This window comes from Macrotis lagotis, chromosome X (assembly GCF_037893015.1).
Source record: "Macrotis lagotis isolate mMagLag1 chromosome X, bilby.v1.9.chrom.fasta, whole genome shotgun sequence".
NCBI lineage: Eukaryota > Metazoa > Chordata > Mammalia > Peramelemorphia > Peramelidae > Macrotis > Macrotis lagotis.
The window spans coordinates 684,752,254-684,774,037 of NC_133666.1; the positions used below are offsets into that span (position 1 = coordinate 684,752,254).

Genomic DNA, 21,784 nt, shown 5'->3' on the forward strand with positions numbered 1-21,784 from the left:
GCCCGGAGGGAGGCGGGAGCGGCGCCGGCGGAGCCCAGGAGGGAGCGCCCGCCGCCCCCCGCCGCCCCCCGCCGCCCCCCGCCGCCCCCCGCGGGCCCCGGAGCGGGCAACAAAGAGCCGGCCGCCTCCGACGCCGCCCGAGCCCGGGCCCGGGGCCGCGATGCGGCCGGCGGCCCCCCGCCCCCCGGCCCGCTGCCGCCGCGGCGCCCCGGCCCCCGCCCGCGCCCCAGGCCCGCGCGCCGCCCGCTGAGCCCGGCCGCTTCCGACGGGGCGCCCCGAGCCCCCCGCCCCGGCCCATGGCGCGGCTCCGGCCCGCCGGCCCCCGCTGAGCCCGGCCCCATCCGGCCCCCGCGGCCCCGGCGGACACGGTAAATCCGGGGAGACGGGGGGCGGGGGGCGGGGAGCGGGGGGGCGCCCCGGAGTCCGGGAACTTCTCGGGACCCCGCAGAGCCAGCCTCGCCTTCCGGGCCGGGGGCAGCGGGGGGGGGGGGGCAGCCGGGCCCCGCCCCCCGGGGCCGGAGACCCCCGTCCCAAGGGGAAGGGCACGAGGAATGGCCCCGTGCACCCCCGCCCCGGGGCCCCGCCAGCCTTTTGGAAATGGATGGGAGCTGAGAGAACTGGGGGATCCTGAGGGGCCCGGAGAGAAGAGACCGGGAGGGAAACAGGGACAGACAGACGGAGAGACGGGCAGCGACAAGGAGAGAGGGAGGCAGGGACAGAGGGAACAGGGAGGCAGACGAGGTGCTGAGGCTGCGTTTCCCAGCCCCCCAACCCTAGCCATCAAACAAAGGTCCCCCGTCTAGGGGAATGGTGGAACCCGGAAAGACAGAGCATCATCTCCTCCCAACTGTGTTCTTGGGGGGCCCGGCCGGGGAGCTCGCTGCCATGCGGCCCCCTCCCTGCCTCCCCCACCCCGGGATCCAGGCTGAGGCTGGCAGGGGCTCCGGCTCCTGTGGGAAAGAGAATGCAGGTGGGAGGCGGCACAGGTGCGGCGCTGGGCGAGGTGGGTGGTTGACATCTGGTGGGGGAAGAAGGGGGGAGCAGCCCCCAAAGGGGGAGGGGGAGGGGGGCCTCCCGCCGCCCCCCCCCACCGGCCGACCCCCGGGTTGGGGGGGGTGTTTAGAAATGAAAGTTGCTCCTCCCGACCGGGCCAGACGGGTCTGATCGGATCCAGGTTCCCGAGGTTTCCGCTGCGGTGTGACGTCACGGGCCGCGGTTGTGACGTCACGGAGGGTTGCCTAGGCGACGCGGCTGGACAGATCCGAGCTCCGGCTTAGGAGGCCGAGCTCCGGCTGGCCCCGGGGGGGGGGGGGAGAAAGAGGAGTATCCCCCGACCTTCAGGGGCTCCCTCCGAGCTCGGGAGAGGAGAGGACGGCGGAGGGGCTCCGCGGGCTAAGCTGACCTCCATCTGCCGACAGCCCCGGCAGGGAAGGGGCAGGCGCCCCAGGCTCAGCCCGCACCCCAGCACTGAGCTTAGGGCTTTGCCGCGGGGGAGGGGGGCCCGGCAAAGGGATCAGCCCAGATTGCCAGCAACGAGGATCGTGGCCTACGGCCGGGGTGGGGGGGTCTTCACCCCATCATAGACTCCCCCAGTTGCGACTGGGCTGGGGTCTCTGCCTTGGACGGAACGTGATTTAAGGATGGAGTGTGTGAGGTGGAAGAATCTGGAATAGGAGTTCTGGAAGGGTCCTTAGAGGCCAGTTCTTGTCAGGTTCAAGGATGGGGAAATGACTTGCCCAAAGTCACCCAGCTAGTGGGTGGCAGAACCACGACCAGAGCCCAGTTCTGGGGCCTCTCTCCACCCCACGCGTCAGATCTTTATAACCCTAGGCAGCCTAAAGGGCTTGGACAGCATTTCTCCAGGGTAGTGGACGGGTCTCAGGCTGAGGCCAGCTCCTGGGTGAAGCCAAGGGAACAGAGACTAAGAGCACAAACTCTTTCCCTCTTCAAGAGTGGGCTTCCAAGAATCAACTAGGTGGTTCAGTGGATAGTGTATAGGCCCCAGAGTCAGGAGAACCTGAGCAGACACTTAATATTTGCTTAACTGTGTGGCCTTGGGCAAGTCACAGAACCCCATTGCCTTGCAAAAAACAAATAAAAGGGGGGGGGGGTTCCTTGTTAAGGCATCTGGATTTTGAGTTGGAGGGGGCCCGGAAGGTCATCCACTCCTACCTCCTTTCTTTCCACTGAGATTATAGAAGCCCAGGAAGGGGCCCTAAGCCAAGGTCAAACAGGTAGCAGGAAGCAGGGTCAGGTTGGAACAGGTTCACATCGAATCCACTTTCTTCTATATTGAGTAGATCCAATGGACATTTTAGATTCTGGAGAAAACAGGGTTTGAATCCTGCCTCAGACACTCAAACCACGTGTCACCGCTCTTCCTTGGGCTCCTGTGAGCCTGAGGGTTCATTGGTCTCCAGTGGGAAAGGACTTCAGGAGCTATGATCTACAAGGATCCTCCTGGTTCTATTATTCTACGATTTAAGACTTGTTAATGGAGGAGAGGTGAGAATAGGCAGAATTCACAGCAAAGTGGAACCTGCCTGCTATCACCCAGCCAGGATAATATAAACCAGTTTTCAGAATCAAGCTAATAGACATTGAGGAGGGAGAACTTCCTCTTTTGCCCTCAGTTTCCTCATATGTAAAATGAAGCCAGTACCTGGTATACATCTCCTTTGCCAGGTTATCTTGAGGATCGAGTGGAAGCAAAACTTTGATCATAATTTATTGTCAATTAACAAACATTTATTAATCACTTAATGTATTCTGAGTGAAGCACATTGCTAAGAGCTGAAGTTACAAAGAAAGGTTCTACTCTATCCCTCCCTAACCTTCCTACCCTCTTACTTGTATGAGGAGACTTGGTGCTTTAGGGTTGACTCCCAGAACCTCTGCCCTTGGGTCTTTCTTGAGCTTTGGAGACACAGGGGATCTTGATGTTCCCAGAATTTTGGAAGTCACTCATCATCCCCACTAAGGGACATCTAAGCAGGCCCTGTAGTCTACCATAGATCCAAATAGGGGAAAAGGAAGCGAGGACCTGAAGGTACCCCTTGGTTCCTCCAAGAAACCTGATGAGATACTTGCTTCAGTGGCCAGACCCACGTGTCATCCCTTCCCCTGAATATGCTGACAGCTCCGGTGCCACATCTGAGGATTTAAAAGTGATTTTCCTGAGAGATGAGCCACCAATGGGGGCCTCTCACTAGTTGGGTCTGTCTAAAAAAGGTTGTCTCCGGGAAAGGGGCTGAGATCTTTGAGAGGGAGATTTCCTTCAGAGGGCAGAGAGTAGGTGCAGCTTGCACCCTGTTTCCAACCTCAGCACCCTCCTCCCAAGGCGACCTTCAAGACTAAGAGCTCCCCCCAATCCCTCTCCCCACCCCCAGTCATCACTGCTCCATGAAACTGCCGGCTTCACATTTCTAAGAAACAATTAGAAATCTACAGAAAAGCAACATTCGGAAAAGGAGGAAAGAATCAAGATTAACAGGAAAATAAATAAGCCAGCCCTGGTCTCTAAGAACTTTGCATTTTTTTTCCTCCAGCATAACGATCTCCTCCTAGCTGAACAGGTCAATAAATATTGTGTGGCTTCTCTGGCCTCTGGCTGGGAGCTAGCTTGCATCTTCCAGCTGAAGGTGGTGGGGGCTGCGGCCGGAAGCTCCCAGGGCCCAGGAAAACCAGGCCAGGCAGCCTGCTCGGTCCCCAGGAGGAGCAATTCTTCCTCCACCCTGGCCACTGTTTGGATTCCCTTTCTTCTGGCAGCTTTGCAGAGTTTTAAAACAAACTTGCCGGCGTTCGCCAGGCAGGCAGGCGAGGCAGGCAGGCAGCCCCCAGAGCTGTTCAGAGAGATGTAGAAACAGGAGCAAAGCAGTTGGAGTCTCTGTTGCATATTTACATTTTCACCAGCCAAGTCGGAGGGGGGAAAAGCTGGCAGTTCCAGGCATTCCCTTCTGTTTCTGCAGCTCTCTTGTTACTTGGATATCTGTGCCAGGAAAAGGGGGGGGGAGTGAAAAGAATACCCCTATGCCCCTCAGACACCCCCCAGAGCCCCTAATGTAATAAGAGAGCACTTTACATACATTATCTCATTGGAGCCTCTCACCAGCCCTGTGAGGTAGGGGAGTGCAAAGTGTTATTCATTCCCATTTTATTCCAAGAACTAACACCCACAAAGACACCCTTGATGGAATGGAGAAATCACCCCACTGGGAGTCAGAGGGCCTGGCTCAAATCCCTGCCCCCAAAACTTAGTGGTGCTGTGACTTTCACCTCCCTGGGCCTCAGTTTCCTCATCTGTAAAAGGAGGCAGTTGGACCGAATGATCACCTCATTCTAAATTCTTTTGTTTCCACATCAATCATCCTCTCTGGTGAAGGTGGCCAAGGTCACAGAATCATAGATTTCGAGCTTAAAGGGACCTCAGAAGCCATCTAGTGAAATGCCATTTTATAGAGAAGGAAACGGGTCAAGGAGGTTGTAGGCACTGGAGGTGGCTACAGTCCTAGACATGTGACTCCAGAACCAGGACTGGACAGTCCATAGCCAGGATGCTTCTCCGGTGCCTTGGGAAGGCCTTCATGGAGTGGCCGTGGAGCACCCTGGCTTCTCCCAGGTCCCTAGAGTTATTGAGTTATTAGTTATTTCCAAGATGTGTTCATTGTTTATTCTCTCTCTCTCTCTCTCTCTCTCTCTCTCTCTGTATGTATGTATTCAAGATGAGAGTTTCCTGACTCTCTTATTTGTCTTTATAGGACAGGGGAAGAGTTTCACCTTTTCTGTTGGTATAGTGAAAGATCACTAGATTGAGACTTGGAAGGCCTGGGTTCGAATATTGCTTAACTTTGCCATTTGTACTGATCTTGGGCCTTCTATACTTAAGAAAAAGTGTGAAAGAATTCTCAAGGTGTGCATTCATATACTCACACATATAAAACAGTCATAGTCTCACACACACACACACACACACACACACACACACACACCACATATGAGGGAATTGAACTGATTAACTCTCTGATACTAGGACCACTGTTTTCCTTGAGATAAACTATGAGGTACCATTCTTATAGAATCCTTGTTAAGAGTGGTTGTGGGTTTTTTTTTGGGGGGGGGTGCCAAGTAACTCCCATATGAGCTCAACTGTTCTGAAAGCCAGACTTCCCTGGGGATCCTGAATTCAAAAAATGAGAACCTCCTTCCCATCTTCCTTCCAACTAGGAAGGAAACCTCTCTTAGAAGGCAGCATGGTGCTGCTGTTTGGCCGCTAGCCCCAGGAACTGGCAAAGGGGCCTTGTTGGCAGCCGGATCTTGGCTCTCCATCCCTGCCTATTTTATGTTTCACCCAGAGCCACCCTGCTAAGGGAGCGATGGCACCATCTCCTGGATCTGCCCTGGCTCAAGTTGGGGCCCCTCCTCTTCCCCTGGGTGTGTGGGTGGCCGGCCCTGGGGCAGGGGTTAGTGAGATCCTGAGAGCCAGACTTCAGGTCTCCTGGGGACCAGGTGTCTGGGAAGGGCCTGGGGAGAGCTCTCCCAGCGCTTGCCCCGATGGTTCCGCTTTGCTGTTTACTTGTACATAGAGTGCCAGTTGGGTGCACTTCTGGTCCCTTGGGTGACTGGCTCTTCAGGGTATTGTGCTCAGTTGCACATCTTAGACACAGGTGCAAACTGGAGAGCTTAGAACAAAGAATCGATAGACATTAGAATGAAAGTTTAATTGGATAGAATTGTAGAAGTGAAGGGACCTTAGAATGTGGACTCTCTCAGTCAGGAGGAGCCTGAGGCCATAAACTGTCACAGCTGGGAGGACCCTTCGAAATCATCTTATGGCCATCTAACATGTAACATGCATGTTCAAGCCCTGGTACAAGCCTTGAAGGCAGGAACAGTTAACACTTTTTTGTCCTTGTACCTGGTAAGATGGCGCATCATCAGTGTTTGAAGAATGAATGAGTTGACTATATCAAACCCTCTTATTTTCCAGAGAAGGAAACTGAGGCCCAGTCACACAGTATGGGTCTTCCAAAGTCTCCCACCCAGAGGGGCACCCACAGCACCACCTCCCTCCTCCCCAGGTCCATTTCCCCAGCAGGATCACATGTCTATTTGCATACTGTGGCTTCTGGCCCTTCCTCTCATCCCCACCAGGCTCCATCTCCCAGAAAGGGGTGCGGATGTTCCCCAGGTAATGGGGGGGGGGCTCTGAGAGAAAAGTCTGGAAGAAAATGGCAAGCTAGCAGCTTCCTGCTCCCTCTGTCTTTGCATTCCTCCAAAAAAGCTAATATTCATGAAAGGTAATTCAATCAAACTGTGATTCCTATCAGCTAATGCAGCCGAGCTGGCTGGGGGTGAGGGAGGGAGGCAGGCAGCCACACAAAAGCCCTGTTTTATTACCTCCTGCCTGCCAGAGAATTGCTTTTCTCCCCCGAGTGAGCCGGCTAAAGCTGGCTTTATTATGTTAACCTATTTGCGTGTCAAGAGCTATTGTGTTTCCCTTTATCTCTGTTTGTATTTGGATGCAAGGGAAAAAAGGGAAGAGGCAGAATGGATGGTTGGTCACCGCTCTGCTCTCTGGGCCCCTGATTGGTTGCTAAGTGATTTGCTTCCAGGGTAATCACTTTTATCTCAGAAGGATGTCTTGTATAATTATAAGCTACTGACATCTTTTGAAATCTGCCTAATGGCTGTTTTAGTTTACGTAGGGGGGAGGGTGGGATGGGTGTGTGGGACTGCTATCAGTGGATGGGCAGGCGGCAGCCCTCTCCCTGACCTGGGCACTTCCTGCCCCCTTCTCCCTGGTCTCCCTGCCCATCGAGGGTCCTGCCGTATTGGGGGGCCATCACCACTCAGGCAGACTCCTATGCTCAAGAAGTATCTGTGGCTCCCCCTGCCTCTGGGATCAGTTGCCACCCAGGTGACCTTGGACAAGTCATTTACCCTCCATGTGTCTCAAAGGGGGTGGGGCATGGATTAGATGGTCTTCAAGGGCCCTTCTTAGGCCAGATCTATAATCCTCATCTGTAAAATGAGGGATGGCTCTCCTGTTCTGGATTATTGACCTGACTGTGTACATAGGAGCAAACAAAAAATATAAAGTAGATGAAAGAACTGGAGGCCACGATGCTTGGGGGACAAGCAGTTGTGGAGAAAGGCCGCCTCCCTATAGGGAGGAAGTGCGTGAGGCTGGAAGGAAGCACTGTCGTTTTTTGTGATGGCAGAGATGAGGAGGGAGGAAGGTAAAGACCTGGAGGTGGGAGCGGAAATGTGGGACCATTATGAGGAACAGACAGGATTCCAGTTTGTTGGCCTGTGGAGTCCTGGGTGAGAAGGCTTCAAAGGCAGGTAGGAGCCAGGCAAGAAAGGGCTTTAAATGATAAATGACTGAGTTTGTATTTGACCCACAGGAAGGAAGCCAGTGGAGTTTCAGTGAGCAAGGGGAGTGATGTGGTCACCCCAGCTGGAGGCTGCTCATTTGGACAGCTGCAGGGAGGAGGAGCCGGTGGTCAGGGCTGCTGAGAGGATAAAGTGCCTCTGGAGCCCTTTGTTTGGCCTCTGGAGCCCTGGACTGGCTAGCTGTAGCCCATCCCCAAAGTCTGATCCCTCATTACTCCCCACCCAGCCAGACTAGCCCTTGAGCAAGCTGTTTCCCAAGTTTGGAAAGCTCTCCCCCTCTTGAAGGCTCCATTGCCTTCAAATAATTTGGAGTTTAGTTTTGTTTACATCCTGCCTGGACACCTGTTGTGTTCTCCCAAGAGAATAGAAGCTCCTTGAGGGTAGGTTTTGTTCAGAGAGAGAGAGAGAGAGAGAGAGAGAGAGAGAGAGAGAGTGTGTGTGTGTGTGTGTGTGTGTGTGTGTGTGTGTGTGTGTGTGTGTGAGATCTCCAGGGATATACATTTTAGTATCTAGGTATAAATACTATGTAGTGTAAATCCATTCTAACATACACACACACACACACACAACACACACACATCTACCTCCTTTTCTAGGTTCACAGGGATGGGCTTTTCTAACAAAAACCCTGTAGAAGAGAATGTCACTGTTGTTTGACAGATGAGGGATGGAGGTTAAGAGAAGGTTAAGTGACCAGCCCAGAGTCCCCAAGAAGCCAACAAAGGTCCAAGCCCAGGCCTACCAGGTGCAGGTTGAGAGGTGTGCATGTGATTCCCTTCTCTTCTACTTTTTGCTGCCTGCATGTGAGCTTGGCAATACCAGTGTAAGAATGAGGACTAGGGAGGCAAAGTGGGGCACCCCAATGGGAAAGAACCCTATGTTGGAAATCAAAAGAGCCAGCTCCATTCTCCAATAAGGGAGAGTTAGGCAGTTGACCTTCTCCAGGGTCCCTTTTAGCTCTCACAGTCTTTGCCAACACCCTCCTCCCTGAAGGGTCTCCTACTTGTGGCCGTGCCAGGATGAGCCCTGCAGAAAGGTCAGAGAATGGGGACTTGTGCTACCCGCCCAGGAGAGGAGTTTGAAACAGCTGTTCCTATCTTAGTTCCCTCTGGCTGTTCCTTAAGACCAGAGGTCACAAAAGACTGATGAGGTTGGACAGCCCCGGCTACTCCCAAAGAGAGAATCAGCTCCTTAGCCCCCAAGTGATAAAAAAGAGGGAACTTCATTTTTTTTTTTTTGGTCACTGTTGTGTATAGTTTTCTTTTTAATTGTCTACTAAAATTCAACATGTCATTTTCTTTTTCTTTTAAAAAGATTTTATTTATTTTAAGTTTAACAATTTTCCCCCATTCTTGCTTCCCTCCCCCCACCCCCCACAGAAGGCAGTCTGTTAGTCTTTACATTGTTTCCATGGTATGCATTGATCTCAGTTGAATGTGATGAGAGAGAAACCATAGCCTTAAGGAAGAAAAAGAGCAAAATTACATAAGATAACAGGTTTTTTCTAATTTGAAGGTAATAGTAAAAGAGGGAACTTCTAAAGATCTGCCAGTCCCCACCCTCTAACCTGCCTGCCCACCTACCACAGTCTATAGGGCCTTGCAAGTCCCTCTTCATCATCCCTCACCTACTTTCCCCAAACCTGCAGTTCCTTCTTACTTTCCTATTTTCATACCAGCATCTTTTCCATTACTTAGGTTCTAACCTTCTTAATCTTCTGAATCTCCTCTATCTCACTCTCATCCAATCAGAAAAAAATTCATATTTTACAAAACTTGATATTCTACAAGGACAGACTTGAGGGTCCAAAAATCTTGGTAGCTCCCTCCTGCCTCTAGAGTAGAAAACCCTCCACAACCCACTCCTTCCCCCCAGCACCTCCTCCATTGAGCCAGTTCTACCATCATGCCTCGAACACTTCTGTACAGATTGACTTCCAACTCCCCCTCACACCTTAAAAATTTCCTAACTTCCTTCCACACTCAAGAAAGAGCCCCTTCCTTTCATCAGGGGCCTTTCCTATCCCTTTCACCTAGGACTTTATCTAGAAGGGCTTCTTCTCCTTTCTCCTGGAACTAGAAAGAGACCCTCTGTGTCAACTCCATCCTTTTAGAGGGGAGGAAATGGCCTCCTAGCCTTCGGTTCATCTACAAGCATTCTAAATCACTGACCACATGGAGTTGGGCCCCTATCCAAGGCAGCCCAGCTGGCAAGTAATAACAACAGAACCTCGGACTTAAAAGTCTTCCCACTAGGGAAGCCCCTTAGCCCCCTAGGAAGATTTTGCCTGTTGCTCTAGACAGACTGGTGGTCTCACAAGGGCCTGCTTCCAAGACAACCATTCCTTGTTCCTTCTCTCTTTCCTTTTGTCCTGGAAGTGAGTTCCTTCTCCTCCCTCCTCTGACCCCCCCCCCCCAAGATCTCCTGAGCCCCTCATCAGATTGTAGCTATCCTGAATTGTAGCTATTGATGTGAACATTTCTCTTACCTACTTCCCCAACCTAATTTTTCAACCAACCCTCCACAGACTTAGGGGTACATCTTCGTTTTGGTATCCCTTGTACCTTTGCATGTTATAAATTGGCTACTAGCCCTCTTTCTGGGCCCCACAACCTTCTATTTAAAAAAAAAGCTCCATGAACTCAGGAAAAAGCTGTTGAATCAATAAAGGATTTCTTTATGTGCCCATTCTATGCTCTATAGGTGATGGAATTATAAGACCTAGTCCCCAGCAGTCAAACAAACCACAAGCCACCCAAGACAGTGTCAGATGCTTGCTTTGTTTGAGATTATTGAGTATTTTCTAAGACCAGTGAGTGGTTAAATAAGCTGGGAAGGCTTCGTGGAGGAAAAGGGGCTCAATGTTGATTTTAAGTAAATGAGACCAGCCAGGGCTATCGTGGGAAAAATAGACTTTATTATAAGTACCTTCTCCCCACCCCACCCCACCCCAGCTTCTGTTAGACATTAAAGCTTGATAATAAAGCATCTGCCAAGGGGGGAGGACATAAAGAGACAGCGACAAAAAACAGAGATAGAAGAAACACAGGAAGAGGGAGAGACAGGACACCCAAAGACAGACACAAGATACAGGAGAAAGAAGGAAAGGAGGGAGAGAAAGAGAAAGAAAGACAGAGAAGTCAGACAAAAGACCAAAGGAGGGAGGGAAAGAGACTCAGGGAGAAGGAGACATGGAGAGGAGAGGGGTAGAGACAAAGATATAGAGAAGATAGACACAGGACAGAGGAGGAGGGGAAGGAAGGAGAGAGACAGAGAGAGAGCCCTTGTCCTGTGTCTGTTTATGATCTCAGAAAGAAGTCTGCCTGGGACAGATTCTGGATCCTGGTGAGATCAATGCTGTAGGGCTGAGTGGAAGTCCAGAGGCCTCAGGGGTGTCCCCAGTACCCTCTCTCAGCTCAGTCTCCTTTGTCAGCATTTCTATGAGCCTGACTATCTTCTCTTGGCCTGTTGAGTTTCTACCCATCCTCTTAAGTTCCACTAAGAGTTCCAGACTTTCCAGATTGGAAGGCCCTCAAAGGCTAACTCTTCCACTTCACATGAACAAGAATCCTCTCTGACAGGGTTATGCAACCTTTGAGAGTAGAATTCAGGTGGGGCGGGGGAAGCCCTGTCTGTGCCCTCTGAGGTGTCCCTCTCCCTTTGGGGTGTCTCTAATTTTTAGTCAAGGAAAGACCCTCAATCCGCCTCTTCGTAACTTTTCCTGATTGCTCTCAGTTCTGGTCCCTGGGGCTAGACAACTGGACTAGTATGTCCCTCCTTTCCTGTGCTTGCCTCTCAGGTCTTTAGAAGACAGCTCTCCTATCGCATGACCTTCCAGAGCATTCCATGGGGCCCACTCGATACACTGTTCTAGTCTGCTACTATCTTAGACTCCTATCAGACTGTCTTCTATGTGACATTTCATAAATGCGAGTTGACCGGATGGATGGGGTTCTTGTCACCTAGTAGGTACTCTTTGACTTATTCTTATTACTATGAAGATGAAGGAGGACTTGGAGGTGGTCTTCAGGCCAGTGTTCACCTTTATAGTAGAATCTTTTGCATTTTCCCATGCAAATAATGTTTGTTGAAATGGGGATGAGCTTCCCTTCCCAAGCTAGTCCACAAAAGCCATGACATCATGCACTGTTGAGGATATGACTGAAGAGTAATAAGCAGATTATCATCTGTCCTCACAGCTCCTAGAATCATTGTAAGACGAAGTACATTCCCCCTGGGAGGGCCAAGAACACTGTGTCTCCCTTGCTGCGTTTCAGCCAACACTATATTTTTTTACTACCTATGCCTGTGACTGGAGCTGGAGAGCAGAGAGATGATGAAAATCCCCATGGCATATCTCTATTTTACTGGTGGAAAATGGAGGCTCAGTCTGATTGACCTCCCCATGGTCAACCAGCCAATAAGGACACACTTAGCAATTGTTTTCTGTGGATCAGACTCATAGGGTACAAGAGCAAATATAATCTCTGCCCCATAAGGCACCTACAAATGTCCTAGGTAGGATTTGAACCCCAGACAGCTGGCATCTCTTGAGAAGCAAACAGAATTTGAGCTTGAAGTTTGTGGTAGACCTGGGACAAGAACAATAAATAGTCTTTTCCATTAATATAGACTCTAACAGAACTAGAGAACCATAATGTTGGTGTCAAGAAGGACCTCCAGTCCTTCTCTTAATCAAGATTTTGTTTCTCCATCTGTAAAATGGGGCAATTGGAAAAATGTCAGCTGCTCTTATCCAATCTACTACCCTTATAAAACCAGAGAGAAATGGCAATCCAGAGAGGTCAAGGCCCAAATTTGAGTTCCAATCTTCAGGCTCCCAGACCAGTGTCCTTTCTTCCTAGACTCTAGGTCATTCCACGGATGGGGGTGGAAAAGAAAGAAAGGGTGCAGCCCATATACATATACATATATATATATATATATGTATATATGTATATATATACATATATATGTATATGTATGTATATGGAGAGGCAGAGTGCTTTGAGGTTTGCAAAGTGTTGCCTAAATTGTGTCAATGGAGCCATTATCAGAGATGGGGAAACTGAGTCTACACAGCTTGTTGGTATTAGAGGTGGGATGTGGAATTTGGAAGCCTTTCCTTCCCAGGACCCAGCTGCAGGATAGGTTAGTGGCCCAGCTAAAGGTGAAGTGGGTTCATAGGTTGGCAGATCTAGAGCTTGGAGGGGCCTCCAAGGCCATGCAATCCAGCCCTTTTAGGGAAGAGCAAACTGAGGCTCAGGAGGGGAATGAGGAGGATCAAGGGTCAGACAGATCACAGTGTCAGAGATCTGATCTCTTACCCTAAAATCAGTGCACCATCCACTGGACCACCCAACCTGGAAGAGTTGGTTGACCAAGCCAAGTGGAAAACTAACTTCCACCATAGAGTGGGGAGAATAATCAGGAAAGGAGAATGGGGTCAGCTTGCTTGGAAAGAGCCACAGGGAGATGAGATAGAAGGGAAAAGGGGAGCTTAGCATCCCCCTCCCCTAGTGCCTCTCCCCCTCAGCCAGGAGTCACCTGTCAGCTCCCTCTTGGCCACCTCCTGCCCAGCCTTCCATTTTCTGCACCAGGACAGGCTCAGTTGGCTTCCTGCAGCCCTAATGCTCAGGGATATGAATGATTAAGGTTAGTGACCATTTTTTAACTCAATAAAGGCAAAGACAAGTGGTAGTGTGCAGTCCGGAGATATAATTAGTTCCCAGCAGTGGTACTTTCCCGATTCAGCTTCAGAGAGAACAAGACAAGGATGTTATACCCAATTAGCAGGAACATACAGTCGGAGCTTCAATAGGTGAGATAACAAGCTATTTTTATGACTTTTCTTTACAGACTTAGGGGGAAGGAGCTGGGGATCAGGTCTTTATTTCTTTTCATCGGGGAATAATTATTAGTGATCTAAGAATTTTCTGAAGCCAAATGATACATTTATTAACCCAAACAACGAAGGCTTGGATGATTCTAAGGCAGAGGGCCCCCACCCACCCTCACCCCCTATCCTTGATGGAGGAGAGGATCAGAAGAAGTGAGGGGGGCCCCCTAGAATCACCCAGCTCTACATCCTGGGGAAAAGTCACCTCTGTACCTACTGTGCCAAGGCACTGGGGGATCATAGGCTCACAGGGTCTGCTCTCAAGGAGTTTCCATTCTACTTGGAAAAAGTCAACCCTGTCAATTTATTATACTGATATTATTATGATGTGTTATTATGATAAGTGTTAAGATAAATGCTAACAAAGACAAAGACCGGCCCCTGCCCTTTGAGGAGCTCATAGTTTAATGGGGAAGACAACAGGAAACAAGCTATAGACAGAATGCATTGGAGATAATCTCCGGAAGCAAGACTTGAAGGTACAGTCAGGTGGGATTGGGAGCTCTTAACAAAATCTGGGAAATGTGGAGGCAGAAATGAGAAAGGAGAGTGTTCCAGGCAGGGGGCACAGCCAGTGGCAATGTCTGGAGTGGGCAGATTTCAGTGTCTAGTGGGAGGAACACCAGGAGGCTGGTGTCATCAGATCAAAGAAGGGCGAAAAGACTGGAAAGGGAGGAAGGGGAGCCCAGGTGCCTCTGCTCATGCACACACAGAGATTTAGGATGAGGGGGGATGGCCAATTCTCCATTCCACTCTGCCTCTGTTAGGTCAAGTGGATATGATGAACCCATTTTACAGATAGAGGCATAGAGGTCCTGAGAGGCAACATGGTGGTGTGGAAATGGTCACACTAGATGGGTGTGCCCTTGCCAAAACATTTAACTCGGGCCTCGGTTACCTCATCTGTAGATGCAAGGACAGAATTCAATGTCTCTTCTATCTCAAATTCTGTTTCTGAGCTTTACTTGCCTGTGGTTGTAGAGTAGTTAGTAAGGGTCTGAAAAAGGATTAGAACCCAGCACTCTGAGTCTTGGGTCCTGCACCATAATGATCCTATGTAAGTGAAGAAGGCAGCTGGGCACTAGACAGAGCAAGGATCCTGGAGAGAAGCCACTCAGACGCTTGGTGCCTGTGGGATCCTGGGGGCCTCGGCATTTTCATCTGTAAAATGGGGGAGTTGGATGAGAGCTTCTCAGGCAGGTGCTTTCAGCTCTAGATCTGTGAGTGTAAGAGTCAGAATTCACATATGCGCATGCCCGTCCACTATATTGTTTGAGAGTTACTCTGACCTATGGATCTGATTGAGAAGAAAGTCTTGGCAATATATGTGGCCTTCATCTTTTGGGGTTATTTTATTTCTGGATTAATTTCCCCACCTGTGGAATGGAGCCTTAAGTCCTGTTTTCCATTTCCTACCAGCCTTGTCCTTCCAGGCCTAAGGAAGGTCTTCCCATTCCAATGTCTCAGACCCTAACCTATCTCTCTCACAATGCCCCTGTGGGTCCTCCATGCCAGACTAGAGATACTCCCACTTCCCCTCTCAACCTCCCGGTTCCTCGGCCTTCGATGCCGATGCCTTCTGTTGGGGCTGACGGGGAGGTGAGTGATTAGCTCCCAGAGGACTTACTCATTACCCTGGCAGGCCTCGGGCAGGGCATCCACCGCTGGCCAAATCACCCTGACGGATGACAGCCAACACCGGCCAGAGATGCTCAGCCCGGCCCAGCTCCATCACCACCCAGTGACTCTTGGCGAGGGTGAGAAAGTCTGCTCCACCTCTCATGGACCCTCCTCCTCTTGGACCAGGAGCTGGCTTCTGGCCCAATGGGCCTTTACCCAGCTGCCCCCCCACCCCATTTTCTGTTTCTCTCCTTGTCAGCGCCCGAGCCTTACGATCTAATTCCAGATAACTGACAAATCAAGTCATGCAAAGTGGGAATTTAATTGCAAACAGTTTTTATAGATCGTGCCTCCATCTGTGCTACCATATGCAAAAAAAAAAAAACCCAATCTCCCCCTTCCCTCCCCCCAAGAAAAGAACCCAATTCAGCTTTGAAAGAAAAGATAGCCAAGGTTCTCCAGTGTGGTGCCAAGCTTCCACGCCAAGGTCCCCAGTGCCCTGGCCCAAGGTGAACAGGTCCTGCCAATGCCGGGGCTCCCAGAGCCCTACAGGTAGGGTGGTCCAGCCGGGCTCCCCTCATCAGACCCATGTGGTTGGATTTTGAGTTGGAACAGACCTAGATAATAAACATAGCTGGCATTTCTAGAATAAAGTTTGCAAGTTGCTCAGCTTGTTATCTCAGCAACTCTGAGGTAGGCACTATGTTGTCCCCATTTCCCAGATGAAGAAACCGACCCTTGGAGAAGTCAAGGGACCAAATTACTGGGCCAGGTTCTGTCTGAGACCAGACTGGATCCAGGTCTTCCTGATTCCAGATCTGGTGCACCTCCCCAGGTGCAACCTCATAGACATCTCATTTTCTGGAGTGGATAGTGAGTGGCCCAAGGTCATTAAGTTAGTGAGTAGCAGAGCAGGATTCAAACCCAGGTCCCCTGCTCTAATCATGGACTCCTTCCCCGGATCTTTTTTTACGGCTCTGCCACTAACTCTGTGGGGCCATATGGGACCTCCCTGACCCTCTTTGTCCTTGACTCTCCCAGGTTCTGAACTGGGTGACCAAGGGAGGTTGCCTCTTGACTTATCCATAAAACAAGTAATGGGCATCCTTGACCTCAGAAGAGAACTCCGGATGGAGAATTCAGCTGGACTCTTGATTTATTTGCCACCTTGGATGAGTCACTTTTCTCAAGGCCTCAGTCCCTTTATTTGTAAAATGAGGTTGAAAGGGATGACCTCTGAGAGGTCTCTTTCCAGTTCTAAATCCAAGACTCGTACTTCCTATCCCTGGAACCACCCCCCCTTGACTCAGTCTCCCTGAGACTATTTTTCACTTCTCAAACAAAGACAGGCAGAGATGACCTTGGTCTTTGGGTGCCTTTGACCATGGACAAGTCACTTAACTCTGATCCAGGGTTACATATCCAGTCATCCTGATCCAAGTCTGGCCACTGGACTTAGCCCAACCCCCCTCACTGAAATCCAACTCACTTCTTGTCATGGCACCACCTCCCAGATGTCATGATCTTTATTGAGAATGAAGGACATCACCTATGATTCCAGAATCCTGCGTCAGAGAGTTCCAAGGGTAGATGGGCTTGTGGGGTCATCTCCGCCTATACGTTATGTGGATTAAATACCTAAGGTCACATCAGAAGGGGGGAGGGAGGGGATTAGAGCCTTGGTTCCCAGGCCTGTGGTCTGGGTCCCAGAAAGGGGCCTGGTCCTCTGGGGGGGAGGGTCTGACTGACTCTGGGGGCCTAGCAGGAGCAGGGCAGCCTCCTGGGAGCCGGGCCTCTGAGCCCCAGGCAGAGCAGGAGGTAGGTCCGGCACCTGGGTCATACCCTGTGGTTGTGGGTGATGATCAGGTTCCACGATAATCATTAAGACCGTTCGAAAGGCAGCACGCTTGAAGCGAGTGTCAGACACACCGAACTGCTTTGCAAACGCTTACAATTAATGCCAATCAGATCCCGAAAAAGCCAACTGGAAATCCTGTCTGTTTCATCTCATGTGTCAGCTGCTGCCTCTCCGTGTTGTACACTTGCCTACGATTGCCAGCAACATCCCGGCAAAACCCCACGTGCTCTGCGGTGGAGAGATTGTCCCTGCTCTCTTTAATTACGGGCGCTCAGCTGCTCAGCCACCACCCCCCAGCTCCTCGGGGCCCCCTGCCCTGGCTAGAACCAGGCAGTGCCCCCCTGAGAAGCCCAGCCCTCGGCTGATGGTCCTCTGGCCACCCTGGGGGTGAAGGGGAAGGTGAGGAGAAAGGGAAGGGAGAGAAGGGAACCCTGGGATCCCTGCCTCTGCCCCCCAAGGTCAGGGCTGCACTGGGGCCTTAGAAGACCTCCAAGACCAGTTCTCAGACTGCCACCCTCACCCCTGGGTGGTGGAGGGAGAAAGAAGCCCCAGGATCTCTGCCTCTGTCCCCCAGTATCAGGGCTGCACATGGGACCTTAGAAGGCCTCCACAGCCAGTCCTCAGCCTGGCTGCCCTCACCCCTGGGGGGCAGAGACAGAAATAGAAGGGAGAAAGGAGCACCAGGGTCCTGCCTCTGCCCCCTGATGTCAGGGCTGCACATGGAGAGCCACAAGGGGCCTTAGAAGGCCTTCCGAGGCCAACCCCATCTCATTATAGATGAGAAAACTGAGGCACAGGGATTAGGCCCACATGTCATTAGAAACACTTGGCACATCTGTATTCTGGAAAATGCTTTAAAAGCAGGTCGGCCCCAACAAAGCAAAACAAATTCACAACCTCCAAACCTAGACAATTTGAAGGAGCCACAGGTGTCTGAGATGTCGAGTTAGAGGAGGTTTCCCTTTGCTGAAGCTCATGGAGCTGGAGAGGGCACTTTCATAAGGCTGTTTTGGGAAGCCTTGCTGTACTGGGGGACCTGGGAGCCCTTCTGGGGTGGAACCACCTTCAGCCCTATGAATCAAGGAGCAGTTGGGTTCGAGTCCTCGTTTTGACCCTCAATGCCTGAGGGACTTTTGACTGGGTCTCGGGTGCCAAGTTGGTCAAATTAGGAAGTTTCCTCACTCCAAAAATTAAACCTGGCATAATGCACCTTACCTTGTGCTAGGCACTCCACAGATACTTAATCCTCCCAACAATCCTGGAAGGTAAATAAAGGTTTGTAGATGAGGAAACTGAGGTAGAGTTTAATTCCAAGGTTCCAACAGTTAGGAAACATCTGAGGTTGTTCCTGAGCTCGGTCTTCCTGACTCTAGTTTGTGCCAGCTCTTTGCCCACTGAGCAACCCAGGATCTCTAAGGCCACTTCGCACTCCAAGAGTCTTGTTGGCTCTGACATCCCCTGTTCCAAGTGCCCTCCCAGCTCTGACATCCCCTGTTCTAAACTCCTTTCCAGCCCTGATATCCTCATTCTAAGTTCCCAGCTCTGGCACCACTGTTCTAAGCTCCCCTAGTCCTGACACCCGCTGTTCTGTGTTCTCTTTCAGCTTTTATGATCTGTACATAATCCCAAAGTAAAGCCATGAGAAAATATCTTTTCTCCCCCATCCCCTTTTCAGAAGACGCTGGGGTGCTGTATATAAGGTCAAAGCCTTTCTAAAAATCTATTTAAGTTTGTGTCTCATTTTGAAACTTTTTCATTTTTTATTATAAGGGGTGCTTTTCCTGGGAGAGTTTGGAGAGAAGATACAGCAAGAAATGTAGGTGATATGAAAACAAAGATTATAAATAGGAATTTATTTTTCCAATATAATCTGAGCATATGATTCTCAAGTCCCTTTACGAATAGGAGAAATTCCACAGAGAACCTAGGCCTTGGCCTGTTAGCCGCTACCTACAAGGTCAACAACTCAGATCGGGTGGAGGGGAAGTAACCTCAAAGGAGCAGATTTTCCACCCTCTCCTTTAAAAATTTTTTTTAATTCACATCTTTTTAAAACTCCCCTCCATTTCCAAATTTCTTCCTCTTCTCCCCACAAAGCATCATCCTTTAAAACAAAGAATAAAAGGGAGGTGGGGAAAGTTAGCAAACTACTCCCAGAGTATTAGCCTACTACACAAAACTGGGACCCGAGACTCAACCATCCAGCTTAGATCTGAGATTCTGTGGCATTTTCTCTTGTATTCCAAAACCTTAGTTCCTCACCTCTGCAGCAAAGAAAGTGCCTTTTCTTCCTGCTCTTTGTAATTTCTTAAGAGATAACACTTTCTAAGGAAGTTTCTGGAGGACAAAAAGTGAGAGTCTAGGGGATGGGCTGGACACTCTTAATGGAAGCCCCCTGAGGGCAGGGACTGCTTAATGTTTATTTTGTAACCCAGTTTTGTTTTTTTGGGTTTTTTAGGTTTTGCAAGGCAAAGGGGGTTAAGTGGCTTGCCCAAGGCCACACAGCTAGGTCATTATTAAGTGTCTGAGACCGGATTTGAACCCAGGTCCTCCTGACTCCAGGGCCGGTGCTCTATCCACTGTGCCACCTAGCTGCCCCCGTAACCCAGTTTTGCACTTAATCTAGCACACCTAGGGACTCAGCTAGGTGGTGCAGTGGATAATGCACCAGCCCTGGAATCCGGAGGACCTGAGTGTGGCCTCAGACACTTACTGTGTAACCTTGGGCAAGTCACTTAACCCCATGGCCTTGCATCCAGGGCCATCTCTGGTCATCCTGATTCATATCTGGACCCAAATGGCTCTGCAGGAGACTTAGCACAGCCCCTCTCACTCAAATCCACTTCATAACACCTCCCTCTTCTTGGAGTGTGAAGGACAAGCAACAAGTATGTGATGGGGACCATGTCGTGGTTTTTTGTTATTTGTTATTAGTAATGTTTTGTATTTGATTTTACAAATATTATCTCATTTAATCCTCACACAACCTGGTGTGGGAGGTACCATCATTATCTCCATTTTACACTTGGGGAAACTGAGGTAGGCATGATGTGACTTGCCCAGCTAGGAAGTGCACCTAGACCAGCCCTTTTCTCCACCTGGCCACTAGCTGCCTGGGCTTGGATTCCACAGCCTCTGAGGTTCATTTTAACTCCAGATTCTACTAGACAAGTGACTGGTAGAAAGTTCTTTGCTAATTGCCAGCATCTGCTATCCCAGGATCCTCTTCTCTTTGCCCTGGCCTGCTGAGACCTCAGCTCAGCTGCTCCCAGATGCGTTTATCCCCCCTCTAAGAAGCTGCTTTGTCTGCAATGACAGAATGTCATTGCCCAGAATCCCAAGCTTCTGCCTGGTCAGTCTGTTCTTCTGCCTCTCTGCTGGTGGCCCCAGGCCCACCTGCCCACCCAGGGGTGGCCCTGGCTTCTTGTGCCTTGGAAAAGATGCTGCGACCGCAACTTGCTTCCAAGTTGTGGGATTCTGGCCCAAGGGCTCAGGAGGATGAAGAGGCACCAAGGGCAGATCCCTCCTCAGACACCAGTAACCCTGGGCAAGTTGCTTCATCTGCCTCAGTTTACTCAGCTGTAAAATGGGGAAAAGGCTATTACATAACCCCCAGAGTGACTGTGAGATCATCTCTGTAAATAAATGCTGATTAATAGATGCATTCAAGAGCATACACACACACATTTATAACAGCTATATATATATATAATTTTATAAAGACGTGTTTTATTTGTATATGTGGATATAGGTGGATATATTTATCCACCTATTTATATATTTAGGTGTGGATTTATATTTTTATATTTAGGTGTGGATTTATATTTTTATATTTATATATTTAGGTGTGGATTTAGATTTATATATTTAGTGTGGATTTATATTATATTTATATATTTAGGTGTGGATTTATATTCTAATATTTATATATTTCAGCGTGGATATATATACATATATGTATTTTTCGGCGTGGGTATATACAGATCTGGACAGGGCTCTGTGCCTGTAAAGGAACACAAACCTGTGTACACATAGATTACGTCCACGCAGGGTTCTAAGGTCAGCACCTTATAGATCTGAAAGGAGGTGAGGAGCTTCACCCCAGCTTGGCCTCCCTGGGAAGGGGCAGGGGGACGGGGAGGGCCCGGTGGGCCCGGCCCCGGAATCTCTTGGAAGGGAAGGGCAGTGTGGTGGGCCGGCTGCTGGCTGGCAGGCAGGGGTGGGAGCTTCCAAGTGACTGCTTCGACAGCTGCCCACACTCCTCCCCCCTTTGATTCCCCGGTCCTCCCCCACACTGTGAAAAGCACCATCTTCCCCGGAGAATGGGGTCTCCTGAGGCCACGACAACAGGCCAAGTGTGGGGAGGAGGGAGGTCGGGAGACACGGGGGCTTTTGTGTTTGCTCATCTCGGGCTGGGCGGAGGGGAGCTGGGGAGCCCGGCTGACCCCGGCAGGCCGCATCCCACCCAGTGACAAATGGGCCCAGCTCAGGGGCGAACAGAGACTTCCTTTGTCCCACTGGAGGGGGGGCAGGGAAGGGAAGGGAGGGAAAGGAAGACCCTGCCCGGTCAGGCAGGGCTAGATGGGCCTGCCCCGAATATGCCCAGGGAGGGGTGAGAGGCTCTTGAGCCATCCTGTCGGGTGGTCCACTATGGCCCAGTCTTGTACAGGATGGGGCTGGGGGCAGGGAGGTGACTCGTGCCAGCTACTGCCCTGGTTTGTGACAGGGAACCAGATTCATCCACTGGCTAGTGAGGCGGGAAGATGACCTTTTGGACCGCCAGTGCCCACAACCATCTCTCATTCTTCCCTCTTTCTCCCTGAACCCAGGCCTAGAACGTGCTGGCCAAATCCCAATCACCTGTTTGTTGTGAGAGTTCCCTCCCCATCTTCCTCCTAACCTTTGGCCATCCCCCTGGTCTCCCCCTGACCCTTAGCCCTTCCTTTCCCATTCCATCACCCCCTTGGGGGGCTGCAGTGCTCCAAGCTCCCACCCTTTGCTTCTCCTCTCTC

The 21,784-nt window shown here is 50.6% G+C and overlaps 1 protein-coding gene across 1 annotated transcript in view; it reads left to right on the forward strand.

Moving 5' to 3' along the window:
• Positions 1–270: 270 nt before the first annotated feature.
• Positions 271–21,784, forward strand: part of FAM222A (family with sequence similarity 222 member A) — a 77,365-nt gene continuing 55,851 nt past the window's right edge. Inside the window, exon 1 of the mRNA XM_074206123.1 lies at positions 271–368. The gene's annotated coding sequence lies outside the window, so the exon portion shown is untranslated. The remainder of the gene's footprint in view (positions 369–21,784) is intronic.